This window comes from Bufo gargarizans, unplaced genomic scaffold (assembly GCF_014858855.1).
Source record: "Bufo gargarizans isolate SCDJY-AF-19 unplaced genomic scaffold, ASM1485885v1 original_scaffold_1049_pilon, whole genome shotgun sequence".
NCBI lineage: Eukaryota > Metazoa > Chordata > Amphibia > Anura > Bufonidae > Bufo > Bufo gargarizans.
Window position 1 is genome coordinate 72928 of NW_025334211.1, and position 14834 is coordinate 87761.

Sequence of the window (14834 nt, forward strand, 5' to 3'; positions counted from 1 at the left end):
TTTTCCCAGGGACCGGGTGGGGGGCGGTTGTTGGGGGGGTGCTGGGCAGCGCTGACTGATTCACTCATCAAAACACAAGATGCAGATTAACATATATAATACTATATAACGATTACATTTATAATTTAAATGTACTGGGCTCTGCTGCACTGGGCTCTGCTGTGCTGGGATCCGCTGCACTGGGCTCTGATGTGCTGGGATCCGCTGCACTGGGCTCTGCTGTGCTGGGCTCTGCTGTGCTCGGATCCGCTGCACTGGGCTCTGCTGTGCTGGGATCCGCTGCACTGGGCTCTGCTGTGCTCGGATCCGCTGCACTGGGCTCTGCTGTGCTGGGATCCGCTGCACTGGGCTCTGCTGTGCTGGGCTTTGCTGCACTGGGCTCTGCTGAACTGGGCTCTGCTGTGCTGGGATCCGCTGCACTGGGCTCTGCTGTGCTGGGATCCGCTGCACTGGGATCCGCTGCACTGGGCTTTGCTGAACTGGGCTCTGCTGCACTGGGCTCTGCTGTGCTAGGATCCGCTGCACTGGGCTCTGCTGTGCTGGGATACGCTGCACTGGGCTCTGCTGTGCTGGGCTTTGCTGCACTGGGCTCTGCTGTGCTCGTATCCGCTGCACTGGGCTCTGCTGCGCTGGACTTTGCTGCATTCGGCTCCGCTGTGCTGGGATCCGCTGCACTGGGCTCTGCTGCGCTGGGCTCTGCTGTGCTGGGATCCGCTGCACTGGGCTCTGCTGTGCTCGGATCCGCTGCACTGGGCTCTGCTGCGCTGGACTTTGCTGCATTCGGCTCCGCTGTGCTGGGATCCGCTGCACTGGGCTCTGCTGCGCTGGGCTTTGCTGCACTGGGCTCTGCTGTGCTGGGATCCGCTGCACTGGGCTCTGCTGTGCTGGGATCCGCTGCACTGGGCTCCACTGCGCTGGGATCCGCTGCACTGGGCTCTGCTGCGCTGGGCTCCGCTGTGCTGGGATCCGCTGCACTAGGCTCTGCTGCACTGGGCTCTGCTGCACTGGGCTTTGCTGCACTAGGCTCTGCTGCACTGGGATCCGCTGCACTGGGCTCTGCTGCACTGGGCTTTGCTGCACTGGGCTCTGCTGTGCTGGGATCCGCTGCACTGGGCTCCACTGCGCTGGGATCCGCTGCACTGGGCTCTGCTGCGCTGGGCTCCGCTGTGCTGGGATCCGCTGCACTAGGCTCTGCTGCACTGGGCTCTGCTGCACTGGGCTTTGCTGCACTAGGCTCTGCTGCACTGGGATCCGCTGCACTGGGCTCTGCTGCACTGGGCTTTGCTGCGCTGGGCTTTGCTGCACTGGGCTTTGCTGCACTTAGCTCTGCTGCACTGGACTTTGCTGCACTTAGCTCTGCTGCACTGGGCTTTGCTGCACTGTGCTCCGCTGCACTGGGCTCCGCTGTGATGGGATCCGCTGCACTGGGCTCTGCTGCACTGGGCTCCGTTGTGCTGGGATCCGCTGCGCTGGGCTTTGCTGCACTGAACTCCGCTGCGCTGGGTTTTCGCTGCGCTGGGCTCTGCTGCACTAGGCTCTGTTGCACTGGTCTCCGCTGCACTGGTCTCTGCTGCGCTGGGCTTTGCTGCACTGGGCTCTGCTGCACTGGTCTCTGCTGCGCTGGGCTTTGATGCACTGGGCTCTGCTGGGCTTTGCTGAACTGGGCTCTGCTGCACTGGGCTCTGCTGCACTGGGCTTTGCTGAACTGGGCTCTGCTGCACTTAGCTCTGCTGCACTGGGCTCTGCTGCACTGGGCTCTGCTGCACTGGGCTTTGCTGCACTTAGCTCTGCTGCACTGGGCTCTGCTGCACTGGGCTCTGCTGCACTGAGCTTTGTTGCACTTAGCTCTGCTGCACTGGGCTTTTCTGCGCTGGGCTCTGCTGCACTGGGCTTTGCTGCAATGGGCTCTACTGCGCTGGGCTCAGCTGCACTGGGCTGTGCTGCACTATGCTCTGCTGCGCTAGGCTGTGCTGCACTGGGCTTTGCTGCGCTGGGCTCTGCTGCGCTGGGCTTTGCTGCGCTGGGCTCTGCTGTGCTGAGCTTTGCTGCGCTGGGCTCTGCTGCGCTGGACTCTGCTGCGCTGGGCTCTGCTGTGCTGAGCTTTGCTGCGCTGGACTCTGCTGCGCTGGACTCTGCTGCGCTGGACTCTGCTGCGCTGGGCTTTGCTGCGCTGGATTCTGCTGCGCTGGACTCTGTTGCGCTGGGCTCTGCTGCGCTTGACTCTGCTGCGCTGGACTCTGCTGTGCTGAGCTTTGCTGCGCTGGACTCTGCTGCGCTGGACTCTGCTGCGCTGGGCTTTGCTGCGCTGGATTCTGCTGCGCTGGACTCTGCTGCGCTGGGCTCTGCTGCGCTGGACTCTGCTGCGCTGGGCTCTGCTGCGCTGGACTCTGCTGCGCTGGACTCCGCTGCTGTCTGTCTCTGTGATTTTTCAAGGTCCACATGACAGGAAGATTACCTGCGCTCCAAGGTCCATCTCCCGCTCCCTCCCTCCGATACTAGCTGCGGCCGCCATGGTCATCTCCATTGTGGGCAGTGCCACCCGAACCAATCCCTCTCACAGCCCCTCGGTCAGGCTTTTCATCGGTGGCAGAGGCTGGCCATCATCACAGAGCTCTCCCTCCTTCCTCCTCTGTGATGTGCGCTCCCCGCACTCCTGCGTCTAGCATCTCCCCTCGTCTGTATTACCGCCGCCCGGCAAACTATCATCCAAGACCCGGTCCTGACCCGCGGAAAGGTGGATGGGGTCAGGGTCAGGTATCGGGGTCAGGGTGAGTATTTTGCCTCACACTGACTTGATTCTGGTATATGACTAAAATAAACACCCGGAGCGAACACTAATCCCACCGACACCGCGACCAAGACACGAGATCCCAAAACCATCACATGCTACAGGCCGACCGCCAGAAACTCTGCAACCGAGACTCAGGTCACTGAGGGGTTAACTGTATGACCAGAACCAAACTCCGCCCCTCAGGATCACATGACTATGACATCATCACAGGTCCTTTACCCACCACCTAATACAATCTGCAATACTGAGCCACCGTCTAATATAGTCTCTAGATTTGAGCTCCGCCCCTCATGTGACTAATCACATGACTATGACATCATCACAGGTCCTTCACCTATTAGAATATGGGAGCTGCAGAGACGGGCCAGGACGGGTATGTATGGCTGGTAGTCACCGCTCTTCTCTCTGTTATCAGCCAGGACCACAGCGCAGTATACAGCGGGCGTATGTTCAGGGGTGACGGGCGTGTAATAGTGAAGGGTCCAAGTGTTAAGCTTATTAGGAGAGACTATGGACTCTATACTGTAAGAGCAGTGAGACTATGGACTCTTTACTGTAAGAGCAGTGAGACTATGGACTCTATACTGTAAGAGCAGTGAGACTATGGACTCTGTACTGTAAGAGCAGTGAGACTATGGACTCTGTACTGTAAGAGCAGTGAGACTATGGACTCTGTACTGTAAGAGCAGTGAGACTATGGACTCTATACTGTAAGAGCAGAGAGACTATGGACTCTTTACTGTAAGAGCAGTGAGACTATGGACTCTATACTGTAAGAGCAGTGAGACTATGGACTCTATACTGTAAGAGCGGTGAGACTATGGACTCTATACTGTAAGAGCAGTGAGACTATGGACTCTGTACTGTAAGAGCAGTGAGACTATGGACTCTATACTGTAAGAGCAGTGAGACTATGGACTCTTACTGTAAGAGCAGTGAGACTATGGACTCTATACTGTAAGAGCAGTGAGACTATGGACTCTATACTGTAAGAGCAGTGAGACTATGGACTCTATACTGTAAGAGCAGTGAGACTATGGACTCTATACTGTAAGAGCAGTGAGACTATGGACTCTATACTGTAAGAGCAGTGAGACTATGGACTCTACTGTAAGAGCAGTGAGACTATGGACTCTTACTGTAAGAGCAGTGAGACTATGGACTCTATACTGTAAGAGCAGTGAGACTATGGACTCTATACTGTAAGAGCAGTGAGACTATGGACTCTATACTGTAAGAGCAGTGAGACTATGGACTCTATACTGTAAGCAGTGAGACTATGGACTCTACTGTAAGAGCAGTGCTGGCTATGGACTCTACTGTAAGAGCAGTGAGACTATGGACTCTTACTGTAAGAGCGTGAGACTATGGACTCTATACTGTAAGAGCAGTGAGACTATGGACTCTTACTGTAAGAGCAGGTGAGACTATGGACTCTATACTGTAAGAGCAGTGAGACTATGGACTCTATACTGTAAGAGCAGTGAGACTATGGACTCTATACTGTAAGAGCAGTGAGACTATGGACTCTGTACTGTAAGAGCGGTGAGACTATGGACTCTATACTGTAAGAGCAGTGAGACTATGGACTCTTTACTGTAAGAGCAGTGAGACTATGGACTCTGTACTGTAAGAGCAGTGAGACTATGGACTCTGTACTGTAAGAGCAGTGAGACTATGGACTCTTACTGTAAGAGCAGTGAGACTATGGACTCTATACTGTAAGAGCAGTGAGACTATGGACTCTATACTGTAAGAGCAGTGAGACTATGGACTCTATACTGTAAGAGCAGTGAGACTATGGACTCTAGTACTGTAAGAGCAGTGAGACTATGGACTCTTTACTGTAAGAGCAGTGAGACTATGGACTCTTTACTGTAAGAGCAGTGAGACTATGGACTCTATACTGTAAGAGCAGTGAGACTATGGCTCTATACTGTAAGAGCAGTGAGACTATGGACTCTGTACTGTAAGAGCTAGCTGCAGGAGACTATGGACTCTATACTGTAAGAGCAGTGAGACTATGGACTCTATACTGTAAGAGCAGTGAGACTATGGACTCTATACTGTAAGAGCAGTGAGGACTATGGACTCTATACTGTAAGAGCAGTGAGACTATGGACTCTATACTGTAAGAGCAGTGAGACTATGGACTCTATTACTGTAAGAGCAGTGAGACTATGGACTCTATACTGTAAGAGCAGTGAGACTATGGACTCTTTATACTGTAAGAGCAGTGAGACTATGGACTCTATACTGTAAGAGCAGTGAGACTATGGACTCTATACTGTAAGAGCAGTGAGGACTATGGACTCTTTACTGTAAGAGCAGTGAGACTATGGACTCTATACTGTAAGAGCAGTGAGACTATGGACTCTTTACTGTAAGAGCAGTGAGACTATGGACTCTATACTGTAAGAGCAGTGAGACTATGGACTCTTTACTGTAAGAGCAGTGAGACTATGGACTCTATACTGTAAGAGCAGTGAGACTATGGACTCTGTACTGTAAGAGCAGTGAGACTATGGACTTCTTACTGTAAGAGCAGTGAGACTATGGACTCTATACTGTAAGAGCAGTGAGACTATGGACTCTTTACTGTAAGAGCAGTGAGACTATGGACTCTGTACTGTAGAGCAGTGAGACTATGGACTCTATACTGTAAGAGCAGTGAGACTATGGACTCTATACTGTAAGAGCAGTGAGACTATGGACTCTATACTGTAAGAGCAGTGAGACTATGGACTCTTTACTGTAAGAGCAGTGAGACTATGGACTCTATACTGTAAGAGCAGTGAGACTATGGACTCTTATACTGTAAGAGCAGTGAGACTATGGACTCTATACTGTAAGAGCAGTGAGACTATGGACTCTATACTGTAAGAGCAGTGAGACTATGGACTCTATACTGTAAGAGCAGTGAGACTATGGACTCTATTACTGTAAGAGCAGTGAGACTATGGACTCTATACTGTAAGAGCAGTGAGACTATGGACTCTATACTGTAAGAGCAGTGAGACTATGGACTCTTACTGTAAGAGCAGTGAGACTATGGACTCTATACTGTAAGAGCAGTGAGACTATGGACTCTATACTGTAAGAGCAGTGAGACTATGGACTCTATACTGTAAGAGCAGTGAGACTATGGACTCTTATACTGTAAGAGCAGTGAGACTATGGACTCTTATACTGTAAGAGCAGTGAGACTATGGACTCTATACTGTAAGAGCAGTGAGACTATGGACTCTATACTGTAAGAGCAGTGAGACTATGGACTCTATACTGTAAGAGCAGTGAGACTATGGACTCTATACTGTAAGAGCAGTTGAGACTATGGACTCTTTACTGTAAGAGCAGTGAGACTATGGACTCTATACTGTAAGAGCAGTGAGACTATGGACTCTATACTGTAAGAGCAGTGAGACTATGGACTCTTACTGTAAGAGCAGTGAGACTATGGACTCTATACTGTAAGAGCAGTGAGACTATGGACTCTGTACTGTACGAAGAGCAGTGAGACTATGGACTCTATACTGTAAGAGCAGTGAGACTATGGACTCTATACTGTAAGAAGCGGTGAGACTATGGACTCTATACTGTAAGAGCGGTGAGACTATGGACTCTATACTGTAAGAGCAGTGAGACTATGGACTCTATTACTGTAAGAGCAGTGAGAATATGGACTCTATACTGTAAGAGCAGTGAGACTCTGGACTCTTTACGGTAAGAGCAGTGCGACTATGACTCTTTACGGTAAGAGCAGTGAGACTATGGACTCTATACTGTAAGAGCAGTGAGGACTATGGGACTCTATACTGTAAGAGCAGTGAGACTATGGACTCTTATACTGTAAGAGCAGTGAGACTATGGGACTCTATACTGTAAGAGGCGTGAGGACTATGGACTCTGTACTGTAAGAGCAGTGAGACTATGGACTCTATACTGTAAGAGCGGTGAGACTATGGACTCTTACTGTAAGAGCAGTGAGGACTATGGACTCTATACTGTAAGAGCAGTGAGGACTATGGACTCTATACTGTAAGAGCAGTGAGACTATGGACTCTATACTGTAAGAGCAGTGGACTATGGACTCTTTACTGTAAGAGCAGTGAGACTATGGACTCTTTACTGTAAGAGCAGTGAGACTATGGACTCTATACTGTAAGAGCAGTGAGACTATGGACTCTATACTGTAAGAGCAGTGAGACTATGGACTCTATACTGTAAGAGCAGTGAGACTATGGACTCTATACTGTAAGAGCAGTGAGACTATGGACTCTGTACTGTAAGAGCAGTGAGACTATGGACTCTTTACTGTAAGAGCAGTGAGACTATGGACTCTTTACTGTAAGAGCAGTGAGACTATGGACTCTATACTGTAAGAGCAGTGAGACTATGGACTCTATACTGTAAGAGCAGTGAGACTATGGACTCTTTACTGTAAGAGCGAGTGAGACTATGGACTCTTATACTGTAAGAGCGGTGAGGACTATGGACTCTTACTGTAGAGCAGTGAGACTATGGACTCTATACTGTAAGAGCAGTGAGACTATGGACTCTATACTGTAAGAGCAGTGAGACTATGGACTCTGTACTGTAAGAGCAGTGAGACTATAGACTCTCTTACTGTAAGAGCAGTGAGACTATGGACTCTGTACTGTAAGAGCAGTGAGACTATGGACTCTTTACTGTAAGAGCAGTGAGACTATGGACTCTATACTGTAAGAGCAGTGAGACTATGGACTCTTTACTGTAAGAGCAGTGAGACTATGGACTCTTTACTGTAAGAGCAGTGAGACTATGGACTCTATACTGTAAGAGCAGTGAGACTATGGACTCTATACTGTAAGAGCAGTGAGACTATGGACTCTATACTGTAAGAGCAGTGAGACTATGGACTCTATACTGTAAGAGCAGTGAGACTGTGGACTATTTACTGTAAGAGCAGTGAGACTATGGACTCTTTACTGTAAGAGCAGTGAGACTATGGACTCTTTACTGTAAGAGCAGTGAGACTATGGACTCTTTTCTGTAAGAGCGGTGAGACTTGAGATGATTTTTCCCTATCTCTCACTGTTTTTCCACAGGATTGCACAATAGTGGACATTGGGTATTACTCCCATCATCCATCTGAGAGCCTCCCCCTCACCCCCTAGTACATGAGCAGAAGATCCTAGGAGTCACCCACAAGATCACTGAGCTGCTGACTAGAGAGGTGACACTGCTGGGAATACTGGGAGGTTCTCCAGTAACAGCACTGGGGGGATCTGGGTGATGATGGTGTCATTGTGTTGTCAGGTTCCTGTAAGGTGTCAGGATGTCCATGGAGGACTGGGAGTATATAGAAGGACACTTGATGGAGGACCACCGGCCCCTCACATCACAGGGTAAGAGGAGAATATATATTCAAAGATTTATCATTGTCTTTGTGCTTTTAAAGTGGTGTTAAGAAAATCGCATTTTAACCCTTACTAATACGCCTTTTTACTGACATAAACAACGTTTTTTTTAGCTAAACAGCTGGCTTTAATAAATCATTACATGTACACAAAATGGTGCATTAAAAACTATAACTTATAAAATTAGACCTCATACAAGTACATCTATGAAAAAACCAAAAAGTTATAGCTGTTTTAATGCAGTTTTTAAATAATGTGCTTGGTTCATTAAGGGTTAACTGCGACTTTTCAAAATATTGTCACATCTGCCATTTTTCACTTCAGAAACGGGAGCGGGTCGGAGTGGGTAACGGGGCGTCGCCAGATATATTTATCTTCATCTACCCCCATGTACAGCCCGCGTAGCAGCTAGCAGGGTGTGGCGTGACTCAGTAATATGCCGCTCCCCCAGACAGTCAGCTCCGTAGTGCCCTGGAGCAGCGGGGCGTTGACGTTTGGACATTCGTGGACATTTGCCTTTTTCCCCTATGTAAAGTTAAAACTTCTTACTTTATTTCTCTTGAAAGGGTTAACTTGCACTGTTTATTGCTGTGTAACTGCATTTTATATGTATGCTGTGATATATGTGTCCTGTTCATTATCACTGTAATTGCTGAGAGACTTTTTGGACTTTAAATAAGAAGCTGGTCATTTTCCACAGACGTCGTTTACCACCAAAACCAAACAGACTGACCTTGTGACTGTCTGATTTTATCTCTGTCCTTATGTCTGGAAAAAACTCCTGTGTCATTGTCATTGAGTATCCTTGAAGCTGTAATGTAAGTCTATGACAGACGGAAACTGTAACATTGTATCTGTTTGTGCTGAGCTTCTCCACTCCTCCCACTTGAAGGTTCCAGTCTAGCTAAAACTGTATATAAGGAGAGCAGTCAGAGCCCCTAGTGTGCTGCAGTTAGGGACCAGTGCTTGGAGGGGGAGACTCTGCCAGTCTGCATGAGTGACCAGAAGAAGACGCAAAGATGGGGACGCCGAGCCACAGACCATGGGTCACCCGATCTGTGACCAAGGAGCCATCTGGACTACTGAGCCACAGACCATGGGCCTTTGGCCAGGGTACCAGCCTTCTGAGAGAGAGAGAGAAACATCTAGCGTAGGCCTTTCCTCAGCATCAAACCCTTCTTCTGCCAGGGAGGAGACTGGAGAAGCCAGCCCCATGCCTTACCAGTATTGTTTTGCACCTGAATTCCTCCAGTAAAGAAGCCCCCTAGTTTATTGCAGACACTGACTCTTTGGACTTATTTCCCATTGGGGTTCATAATGCCTTACCCTCCCATCTGGTAACACGTGGTGACACCTCAACAGTATCCAGGAGACCCAGCGTCGCGTTTGGACCACCCCAAACCCAGCCACTGCAGCTCCTCCTACACAGGCTGCACTCCTTCTCCAGACACTATCTCCTCCTACACAGGCTGTACCCCTTCTCCAGACACTAAGCTCCTCCTACACAGGCTGTACCCCTTCTCCAGACACTAAGCTCCTCCTACACAGGCTGTTCCCCTCCTCTAGACACTATGCTCTTCTTACACAGGCTATACCCCTCCTCCAGACACTACGCTCCTCCTACACAGGCTGTACTCCTCCTCCAGACACTAAGTCCCTCCCACACATGCTGTACTCCTCCTCTAGACACTAAGCTCCTCCCACACAGGATATACTCCTTCTCCAGACACTAATCTCTTCCTACACAGGCTGTGCCCCTCCTCCAGATACTAAGCTTATCCTACACAGGCTTGACCCCTCCTGCAGACACTAAGCTCCTCCTACACAGGCTGGACCCCTCTTCCAGATTTTTTAGCTACTGTATCCGACGTGTCTGAGTTGGAAGTTCTCCTGCTGTTTTCTCTCTGGTTCCCTCCTTCTTGCTCTCATTGGACCCCCATCCTAGGACATGTTCGACACCGAAGAATGGGGTGAAGGCAGGTCTCTGGATGGAAGAGCAGCTCCACGCCTGGAGTTTCCATGTGGGTGACCGGATTAGCTTGGGGTTTAGCTGGTAAAGGAGCAGAACATTGTAATTTAGGCCCCAATCACTAAACCTAGAAGTGAAGGAGCTGAGAGAAGTGTCTGATCTATAGACAGATCTACAGGAGGCCATGTATTCAGTCACTGTGTGCTTGTGTCTCCACAGATGGATCCAGGAGGAGAAATCCCCCCGAGAGATGTCCCCTTCCTCTGTATTCCCAGGACTGTCCAGAGGAGAAGCTCCTAGAGAACCATCAGGTAGATGGAGCTGAGCCCTATACACACCTATATAGGGGGGTCCTGCAGTCATGGAGGGGTCATAGATTGTGGGGGTCTCTTATGTGGATCTGTTAGATTTCCCACCTGTCTGCTGTGTTGTCCTGAATTGTTACAGATGACAAATCAGGGGGAAGATGTGACTGATATTAAAGTGGAGGATGAAGAAGAGCAGATAATGGGCGATCCCCCGTGTAAGAGTGAGGTGGAGGAGGACCTTCCAGTCCATGTGACCACAGGTATGTGATACTGGATGGAGACGGTGGATTCAGAGGTCCCATCTTGGAGCTACACTAAGGGTGAGGATGGAGGCAATTATCAGGAATGAATGATTGTCCGATCGCCTGTTCCTGATAATTGCCCGGTGTAAAGATGCTGCAGTCACTCCTTTGTGGTATAATCGTATATTCATCCGGCGCCTATTAACGTCATTTATCGGCCGCACATCTCTCTGTGTAAACCGGTTTCAATGCTGAGAAATAGTGGAGCTGTATGAGGAGGAATGATCGTAGTGTTGGAGAGCTCAGGTTGTGGAGAAACTGTGCACTAACTCAGCTCACAGCGGCTGCCAATGGAGACACCTGGAGCACAGACACACCGTACTCAATTCAGTGACGTAGAGATGAGAAAATAAAATTCGTCTTATTTCCCTGCAAAGTTTTGTATAACCCTCCGGAGACTCCAAGGATTCTTTCTCTCTCGTCTTTGTCTTTTTTTAATTTATTTATATAATTGTTTTCTTTTTCTACTCTCCATCACTCGGATCAGTTATTCCTTTAGGACTTAAACATTCAAAAAATGATTCCTTATTGTGGGCAGATACCTGCCGGTGTTTAGACACACACACATACAGTTGTATCAGACAAAGCATTGACTTGTTCTGAACAAGCGGTCCAAAAATTCTGCCTTTATTTGGAGCAGCAGCTCTACAGCATGGAAGTTGTTAGAGATGTGTGGCTGTGCAGGGGTGGTGGCAGTAGTGACCGTGACAGCAGCAGTACAGTATAGACCCTGACAGACAAGGCAGGGCATATGGGGTTGTGTAGGTGCAGTAGTAGGGGCTGTAGGAGGAGCAGCAGCAATTCAGTATTGAACAAGATGGACAGGCAGACAGAGGCATCATTGGGCTGATGATAAATTGCCACCGTCAGCAATGGCAGATCTAGTCATCCGCCTCACCTGGAGGAGTGTGAAAAAACTCACCGATCCATGCCTCATTCATATTGACAAGGACAATGTTTTGTACAATTACAAACAACAATTCTGTCTGCATCAGTGTGACAATACCTGCTACACAGAATACTCCCCCTGACACTGGAGACACTGGGCCAATTCCACCCTCCCCAGAAGTCCATGGGGTCGAGGAACAGGGTATGTGCTGGAGAAAAGGCACAGTCCAGGCACGACGGATACAGGTTGTTCCTGTGGTGCGTATTTGTTTGCTGATGTGCGCCATGTAGGGGTAGCACCTGAAAAAACGGTTCCATCGTGTTCAGCAAACGGAACTGTTTGCTGCTGTGGCTTTTGCTCCTTTTTGTAGTGGTAGCTCTGGCAGGATAGTGGTGAGTCGGAGCAGAAGGCAGAGAGGGGCCTCCTGGTCAGCTACGTGGACAACATCTGCTTGGCAAAAGCTGCAGCAAGCTGGGCACAAAGCGTGTCCTGGTAATACAACAAGTTTTCCCCCCTTTCGGTATCAGGAAAATATTCCCCCAGGGTCTCAAAGCATTGCTGTCCAGTAATCATCGGACTGCTTGATGTGAATGATACTCCTCTCAGCATGTAAGTAACCAAACATACAGATTGCCATTCCCGATATTGTGTCCAAGGACCCAATTCTTTCAGAATCCGCCTGCACTGCTATGATTGGCCACGGCCATGTCTGTCGTAATGACTGTCAGTCTCATTCTATGGCTCTGCCTGTGAAAACACCATGTCCCCCTGACCCACCAACTACTCCTCCAGCCTCATCCTCCTTCACTTCCTCATCCATGTGGGTCCACAACAGCCAGTGGGCCGTGAGCAGGATGGAGAAGATCAGTGTATGTAGAAGTCAGTGGCCAGTTTGGAAAATATTGGTTCAGTGCTCTCCTTGCGACCACTGAGGAAGAAGCATTGCGCTTCGAAACGCGTTTGGTATCCCTGCAGTACAGGAAGGATTGATATATTCCAGCAGTCTTCATAATTCTACAAAAGGACCGTACAGAAATTTCAACATAGATCGATCCACCCATACGGCAAGCCCCTCGGCTCCGCGGACATCACCACATCTACCCTGGTGCACAAGATATCGCTGCAGCTCCCGCTCACGTGGGACGCCACGCTACGAGCAGGTAGAGCACAGCAAACAAGCCTGCAACACTGCAGCTGAGTACTACAAGACGGGTACAGTAATTCTATACACGGCCTGTACATATACACCTGTGGATTGGACAATCTTTGAGCTTACACTTTTTGAACTCGTATATCGCAGCTTCTATCCACAGCTGATATCGATAAAGAGCTGGATGTTTACAAAGTGCCGGTAATTATTTCAGAACGGCCGATACAACCATATATACGGCTTGTCGACTATTGACTAATGTATATACTTTTCCCCGTCAGTAGCAGGAGCGCCATTTTTCTGGGCAGTAATTGAAGGACCACTACTGTAAGGACGGAATCACTAGTTATTTCATACAGTGGACCCTACATAGTTTTTAATACATGTATTTTTTTTCTATTTTAGTTTCTGTATTTTTTATTTTTTTAATATTTTTTATTATATTTTTAATCCTCATAACCTTCTATTTATATTTTTTGAGTGGATCAACTAATATAAGGTTATAAATTTTAACTATATGTCGAATCACATCTAATCGAAATAAATATCTATTTGTACCATATACACTCACCTAAAGAATTATTAGGACCACCATACTAATACGGTGTTGGACCCCCTTTTGCCTTCAGATCTTCCTTAATTCTACGTGGCATTGATTCCACAAGGTGCTGATAGCATCTTTAGAAATGTTGGCCCATATTGATAGGATACCATCTTGCAGTTGGTGGAGATTTGAGGGATGCACATCCAGGGCACGAAGCTCCCGTTCCACCACATCCCAGAGATGCTCTATTGGGTTGAGATCTGGTGACTGTGGGGGCCATTTTAGTGCAGTGAACTCATTGTCATGTTCAAGAAACCAATCTGAAATGATTGGAGCTTTGTGACATGGTGCATTATCCTGCTGGAAGTAGCCATCAGAGGATGGGTACATGGTGGTCATGAAGGGATGGACATGGTCAGAAACAATGCTCAGGTAGCCCGTGGCATTTACACGATGGCCAATTGGCACTAAGGGGCCTAAAGTGTGCCCAGAAAACACCCCCCACACCATTACACCACCACCACCAGCCTGCACAGTGGTAACAAGGCATGATGGATACATGTTCTCATTCTGTTAACGCCAAATTCGGACTCTACCATTTGAATGTCTCAACAGAAATCGAGACTCATCAGACCAGGCAACATTTTTCCAGTCTTCAACAGTCCAGTTTTGGTGGAGCTCGTGCAAATTGTAGCCTCTTTTTCCTATTTGTAGTGGAGATGAGTGGTACCCGGTGGGGTCTTCTGCTGTTGTAGCCCACCTTTCTTTCCCATTCTGACATTCAGCTTGGAGATCAGGAGATTGTCTTGACCAGGACCACAACCCTACATGCATCGAAGCAACTGCCATGTGAGTGGTTGACTAGATAATCGCATTAATGAGAAATAGAACAGGTGCTCCTAATGATTCTTTCGGTGAGTGTACATTGTAGTTGTTATTATACAGCCAGAGATATTAGGGTGCCCCCACATCTACAAGTAAGAAGGAGAAGATGTGCTATATTCCCCATTCCTTGTTGCATCAGTGTGCAGTTTTGTTGTAAAATAAATATGAGGGGGATGAGGTTGTTCATGCTGCAGTTGTCCCTACTGACACATTTTGTGGCCTCTTTGAAGTGCGTCAGGACCCAACAGGTGTCTCTGATGAGCTGCAACTGCCTGAGCTCCCTGCTGCTGAATTCCAGCGAGTTGGAACATGACAGATCAAGTGTTGTAAAGGCAGACTCTTCTGTCGCTGCAAGTCCAGGAGAGCATTTCTTACCACATGAGAACATCTAAAATGTGCAGACACTCTCCTGGATATGGCCACCTTCTGCAAGCCATGATAATTTTTTAAAAAGCATTGCATGACTAAATTGATCACATGCGCCATGCTGGGAGCTTGTGTTATTTCCAACTGCAGCACAGCCATGATGTTCCTGCCATTGCGCTGATCACTTTGCCCTGTTGTCGTTGTCAGCCGGACATCCAGTGAGAAATGTTC

General features: G+C 48.5%; 1 long non-coding RNA gene across 2 annotated transcripts; it reads left to right on the forward strand.

Annotated features, from left to right (window-relative positions):
• The first annotated feature begins 3109 nt into the window (after window positions 1-3109).
• Window positions 3110-10432, forward strand: LOC122922904. Of its 2 annotated transcripts, XR_006387207.1 has the most exons (4): window positions 3110-3164; window positions 7879-8006; window positions 8090-8178; window positions 10379-10432. It is a non-coding gene; the product is annotated as an uncharacterized LOC122922904 (long non-coding RNA). The 2 variants fall into 2 exon arrangements; XR_006387206.1 differs by lacking the exon at window positions 3110-3164 and having other exon boundaries at window positions 7870-8006.
• The last annotated feature ends 4402 nt before the right edge of the window (window positions 10433-14834 follow it).